Raw genomic sequence first — 6000 nt, 5'->3', positions numbered from 1 at the left:
TGCCCCTCTCTCTTCTCTATTTTCTCCTGTCCTCGCCTCTGTTCACCCAGGTTCCGAATAGAGAAATCCTGACCTGATCGACTTCTTCTCAGTTATCCCAGCGGGACGAGATTCGTCCAGAGATTCGGAGAAGTGCTGCTCTCGCACCAGGCCCTTGACTCCCAGGCTGCTCAGGTAAATATCCAGGCTTAATGACGAACAGGAAGATTAGCCAGTTACTCCCGCTCGCAATTTCAAGCGCCAGGAAATTAGCCAGTCTCGTTTGGGGTTTTCTGAACGGCTTATTATATGATCTAATGCAGACGCACTTTATGAGCATGGAGCAGAGTATGGTGAGGGAAGTATTGATTGTGCTCATTGTGAATTATGTGAATAGATAAAAGTGTGAGCGTGCATATATATTAGGCAATTATGTGCTCAGGTGCTAATGTAAAAATTCTGCTGAATAAATATGAAATATGCCTCTATCAGCATCCAACTTGTGTCCCCTCAACACTAGTCATTTGAGATGATAATTGGGATAGCATGTTTGCCTTTTTCTGATGAGACGAGATATTGTGATAGCTCTCCTCAGCCTGGATTTAAATGTGTATTGATCAGCGTGCAGGCTCAGGAGCTCAAATCAAACCAGCAGTACAGCCCCCGCACACTTGCATATACTTCTGCCTTTGTTTTTCACGTTATGTTTTTAAGAAATCCTACAATCCTCGGACATAAAACATCAGTTACTATGTCACTTAACATAAGACGCTCATTTGTATTTGTTCTTGCCCTTCTTTTCCACTAGTAGTGTGCTAATGTCATGATTTAAATGAAGTATTGATCAGTTTAGGAGGGGAGAATAGAGAGAGAGGGAGCGATTGTGAGGGAAAGAAAGCAAGACCAGGGTTATCGGTGTGGATCGCACACAGAAGCGAGTGCTAACGGATGAGACACGTTTTAAGCGATTCCATGAAATGGATTTCTGCATAATCTGTATTTTTTAATTCAGGAATAACCGCCAGCCTCCTTTGTTTGACTTGTTCCAAGACGCTGAAGTGGACACGGAGATGACAAAAGGGCAGGAATGGAAAGGAAATGTTTTTTTCTTCAATTCTTGTTTTTTCTTGATTTCATGGAAGTATTTGCCGACCCGTTTGCCGATGGTTAAATCATGGTTTATCCTGGGTCCTGTGTTGGTCTCCATCTTGTCTGCTTTGATTCCCTCTGCGTCGACGACACTGCAGCAGCATCAGGCACGCTGGACTAAAGCCTCTGTCCAACTGAACCACGGGCTAGGTCTGTTTGTCTTCCTCTTGCTGTCCTCCCTTACTTTCTACCCAAGCTCCCTCCTCTTCCTCCCTCTCTCACAGTCTTAGGCTCTCTCTCTCTCCCTCCATCCCTTCCCCTCCTGTCATTTAGCAGCAAGGTTGTATTAATTAGTAGCCTGTTTATTATTGTCGGCCACTTACTTGGCAGGCGACCCATGGTTGCAGTTTATCTCACCGTTTGCAAGACGTCGGTTACATACAGCTGTGTGTTCTATGCCTGCACTATCTTGAGATTACCTGCATTTTTTGTTAAACATGAATATATAACTTAAGTACTAATGTTTTCATATATTGAATAATGATTTTTTTTTTGACCGCCTGCTATTTATAGTTTTTATGAAATTCTACCTGAATCTATAAATGTGATTTTTAGAAATATATACTGTATTTTGAATATCTTCATTGTTAAATGTTCTAATCTACAGAGAATTACCAATCACTGGATATTTTTTTGAATAAACTTGCATTCTAGCCATTAATAAGTCTATTGTTTATTTTTTCAATGTGCAAATGTAAAACAGCTTTTTTACTAATTTTCTATTCAGTTTCAGGAGAATTCAGCCTTATCTTTTGCAGTTCTCCTAGCACCATAATTAGCAGATGAAGACAGATATTAGGCCTGCCCTTGACGGGACAGGACTCTGCTGGCTTTATCTTTGAGAATCGCCTTAGGAGGATGGGGAACCATGGTCTATCTTAGCCTCAGCCACAGAGTGAGCAGGTTGGCTGCACAGAGAGGATATAGGCTCTATCTACTGTTTTGATTTTTGATTTTTCACCTCCTCTGGCCGCCCTGCCTTCTTTTGTGGTTCAATAGCTGGATATCCAGGGGCTTTCAGTAGCTGCCTGAACTGCAACAGAGCTGACTGGATCTCTGGAGGAATAGTCACATGCAGAAATACCAAAAACAGCTTCAAAGAGAGACCAGCAGGCCCAGGAGCTCCAGAGTCAGGTATAGTGCTTATACTAACAGGCCCAGGTTTTTTCCAGCAGGCCCCAGATTCAGATCATCATGATTCCAGTGCCCATATATTTCAATGCATCTTGAAAAAAAGCTAATTTAAAGTATTTTCATCCCAGTTTTGCTTCATTGGTTGAATGTGGTTTAGCTTCTGCCGTCTGACCTGGACTAATGCAGTTTGTTGAATAACAGTGTGTAGAATGGGCTCCACACAAATGATCCAAAATGCAAACATTATGGCATTTCAGTTATGGTGCATTTAAATTTTATTAAGTATGAATCAAGTATGAATGTTGCATGAAAAAAAAACTGTACATCCCAGCCAGGTAGGATGTATGTCGACTACACAAATGTCCGCAGTTCAACATGTTCTCAACGACCAACAATCGCTTCGTCCCATTGACAAGCAAACGAACTGTGATGATTGATGGCTTGGTTTTTGCAATATACTGGAGAAATAATGCTGCTTTGCCACCTTCCCTAGAGAAGAAACACTGACCAATCTGAATCGCTGCTTGTGTTGATTGCTGGTGTATGTGTCACTTGTTGCTAAGCCTCTGGGCAGACTCTATTTGTGATGTTCAATCAGAGCCTGAGGTGTCGTCTCAGTCGCACTCTCTCAGTATTGTTGACTTGAACATTCACAGTGCTGCCGTATCTACTCTCTGCGTATTACTCTTGTCTCCCTACCACTCTTCCAGACCTCACTGACCATAAATTCAATTTCTGTCCTTCTCGAATTGAAGACACCCTGTGCAGTTTTTGGCCACTAGTGGCACTGTGGAGCCATATTTCAATTAGCAGTTTCACGTATTTTTTCACTTTTGTTAATAGTGGTCTGAGAGTGCAACCCCCCCCTCTCTTCTCTCTCCCCCTCTCCCCCTACCTCTCCTTCCTCGGTTTTTCTCTGTTTTCAACCCATCTAAGACCCGATCGAGACTGATGACAATTGTTCTGCTCAAGGTGTCTTCCCGGTGGGATTTGGCGCCATACAAATGGAATTGAAAATTGAATTCAAATGTGTTGTGGGTAGGAAATTTATTCATTTGTCTGGCGTCAAGGATACATTCAACTATGGATTGTGGTTAAAATGCAAAAAGAAACCATAGACGTGTTTGTTTCTCACTTGAATTCTTGATAGGTTATTATCTACGTGTGTTGCAGCAGTAGCACCCATCAGTAAGCATAAGGAGCACCAGATGTTTCAGTAATCACACCGCCACTGATTATATGCATGTGTAGTCTATGTTCAACCTGATTACATAGAGGGGCTTTGGCCAGTACTGTAGTTAAAGTATATAGCTAGAGGAGAGGGATGTCATTATGCTTGACCCTTTTTTTTTTTCGTTGGGAAAAACAGTTTATCAAAATTGTAATAGATTATGAAAATTTCAGCTCTGATCCAAACAGGACTCTTTCAAAATCCTGTTTTGAATTTGATAAAAGCTTCCTTTTAGCTTCATTATTTATAAAATGCCTTTTCAGGGCCAAATCATTTAATGGCCACTAGAAGCCCAGGGATACCATCTGACTCCTTACTGCATGTCTGCCTCAAATATATCATGATAGGGTTTTTTTTATTATTAAGAGCACCTAATATTTTTCAGCAAAATCCAATTGGTGCCCATTTGACATCAACAAAATTTTATTGCCAGGTTAGACTGCACTTTTACTAAGCAAATAGCTCAACTGTTCATTGTACAGAGTCAGTGTGTAGTATGAATAAGTATTGCCAGTATAATTGTCGTCAGATTAGATTGTATTATATTCCTAAATAACTGGAACCCTTTTGAAACACTCTCAGGGACATACAGTGGACAATAAGCATGTCAAATGTCAAAGACATGTGCTTAAGGTTTGAATATATATGTAATTTGAATAATAATGTGCTGTGGCAAAATGTCATCTCCGTCTTTTTCCACTCTGTTCGTTTTCCTCAGCTGCAGTTAATGGGCATCTGGTGCAGGTGGAGGCAGTGAATGGAGCGTTAATGGAATGTGAGCAGTGGTGAAGAGTACAGGTCAGCCTAGCTTGAACAATGCACCACCATACAGTCTGACCAGCACACCTCCACACACACGCTTAAACAGCATGCACATACACAGGAGGACTATGTAAACTGCATGTACCTGGGTAAGAAAAGAGTGAACACAACGGAGAAGAACTCTGATTCAACGTAGTGATGCGACTCTTATGTATGAAGCTACATGAGTCATGTATCTGCTGAGCCTTAAACTTTGTTACACGACAGTTGTCACTGTGCAGACCAGATCTGCAGCGTCCAGCACATGCTACAGCTGTTTTATAGTTCTGTAGTTTTCCCTACATAACAGTACCACGATACTAATGATAGTGAAGCGCAGCAATGCATTTCTTTCTAAAAGTTGTTTCTTCCTATAATGTAATAGAATAGTGACAATAATGCTTTACTTTTGGTATTTCATTGTAAATATATTTGGGGCTTAACAACAACAACAACACACAAGTTCTGTAAAAGGTCATCTGTAAAAGTCTGCCTTGTTTAAATCTTTGCATGACTTTGTAGAGGTATCTGCAATCAAGGTCAGAACTTCACTTATATACTTAAAAAGTATATTTTTGCCATTGACAAAAAGTTCAAACTGACAATGAGCTTTGTGCCTAGACAACTGATTCTACATTTCTATCTTTCCTTGATTATTGGTTTTGGTCTAATCTGACAGTAACTTCTTGTGCATGTACTGAGCAATACTTTTCCCAATATGTACAAAGTACAACATGTGTGTATGTTTTGTTCCCCTAGTTTTGGAATGAGAGGTCGTGTTTGTGCTTCATACTTTGAGGATGTAGTGTGCAATCAGCCATTGCTAAACAGGAAGCTGATGTCTTACCACAATTAACACCAGATTAGGACATTTAATATAGATGATTGATTGATGATTTAAGGGTCTAGAATGGGACTTTATATTGCTAAGAATTCAAATAGATACCCTGGCCTTAATTCCATGCATTTCCATTAGTGGAGATAAACCTACTCACCACTGAGCTCACTATGAATGTTCAGAAGACAATGCTCTAACATCCATCTTTCTGTTCAGAGATGACCATGTGTTTGTTGCATGTATTGTAGTGAAAAGAGTAGTTTAGTTCGACATTTTGAGGAGGGAATTGTCTGAAAAGTTACTGCATCCAGCCAAGAAATAGTCTGGCACATAATTCTCTGTAGACAATATTAATTGGTAAGCATGAAGCAGTTGCACTAATGAAAATATTCTATACAGGTTTGTCCAAAAAAAAATGGATCATACGCTAATTCTTAGCGTATGATTACTTTAGCAGCCAATTTGTAGACCGGTAAAGTATAATTTCTATAGATCTTGTGGTTTAAAAATCAAAACTAGAATGGACTCATTGATAAAATACATTGAGGAAGAAGCACATAGAAACAGAAACATTGTAAACAAGCACCAGCACCAACTTTTCTTCAGAAAGTATTCAGAATTACTACTGGTGCTATCTGTCTACAAGGAGTATATACAATCTTGCCTTGCATTACTGCCCTCGGTGTAATGCATCGGCTCTCTCACAGACATATATTATAGTAACATTACATTCAGTCTTATTCACCTGAGGTTCAGGAAATTGTGAAAGAAAAGAGAATTCTGTGTGTGTTGGCGCTGGCAGACATCTGTATAGGTTTGCAGACACAGAGAAGAGGTTCAGGTTTTTATTCATGCATGTGTACCTGTG

This window comes from Hippoglossus stenolepis, chromosome 1 (genome assembly GCF_022539355.2).
Source record: "Hippoglossus stenolepis isolate QCI-W04-F060 chromosome 1, HSTE1.2, whole genome shotgun sequence".
In the NCBI taxonomy this organism is placed as follows: Eukaryota; Metazoa; Chordata; class Actinopteri; order Pleuronectiformes; family Pleuronectidae; genus Hippoglossus; species Hippoglossus stenolepis.
The sequence above is the reverse complement of the archived record's forward strand: the minus strand, read 5'-3'. Positions refer to the sequence as shown.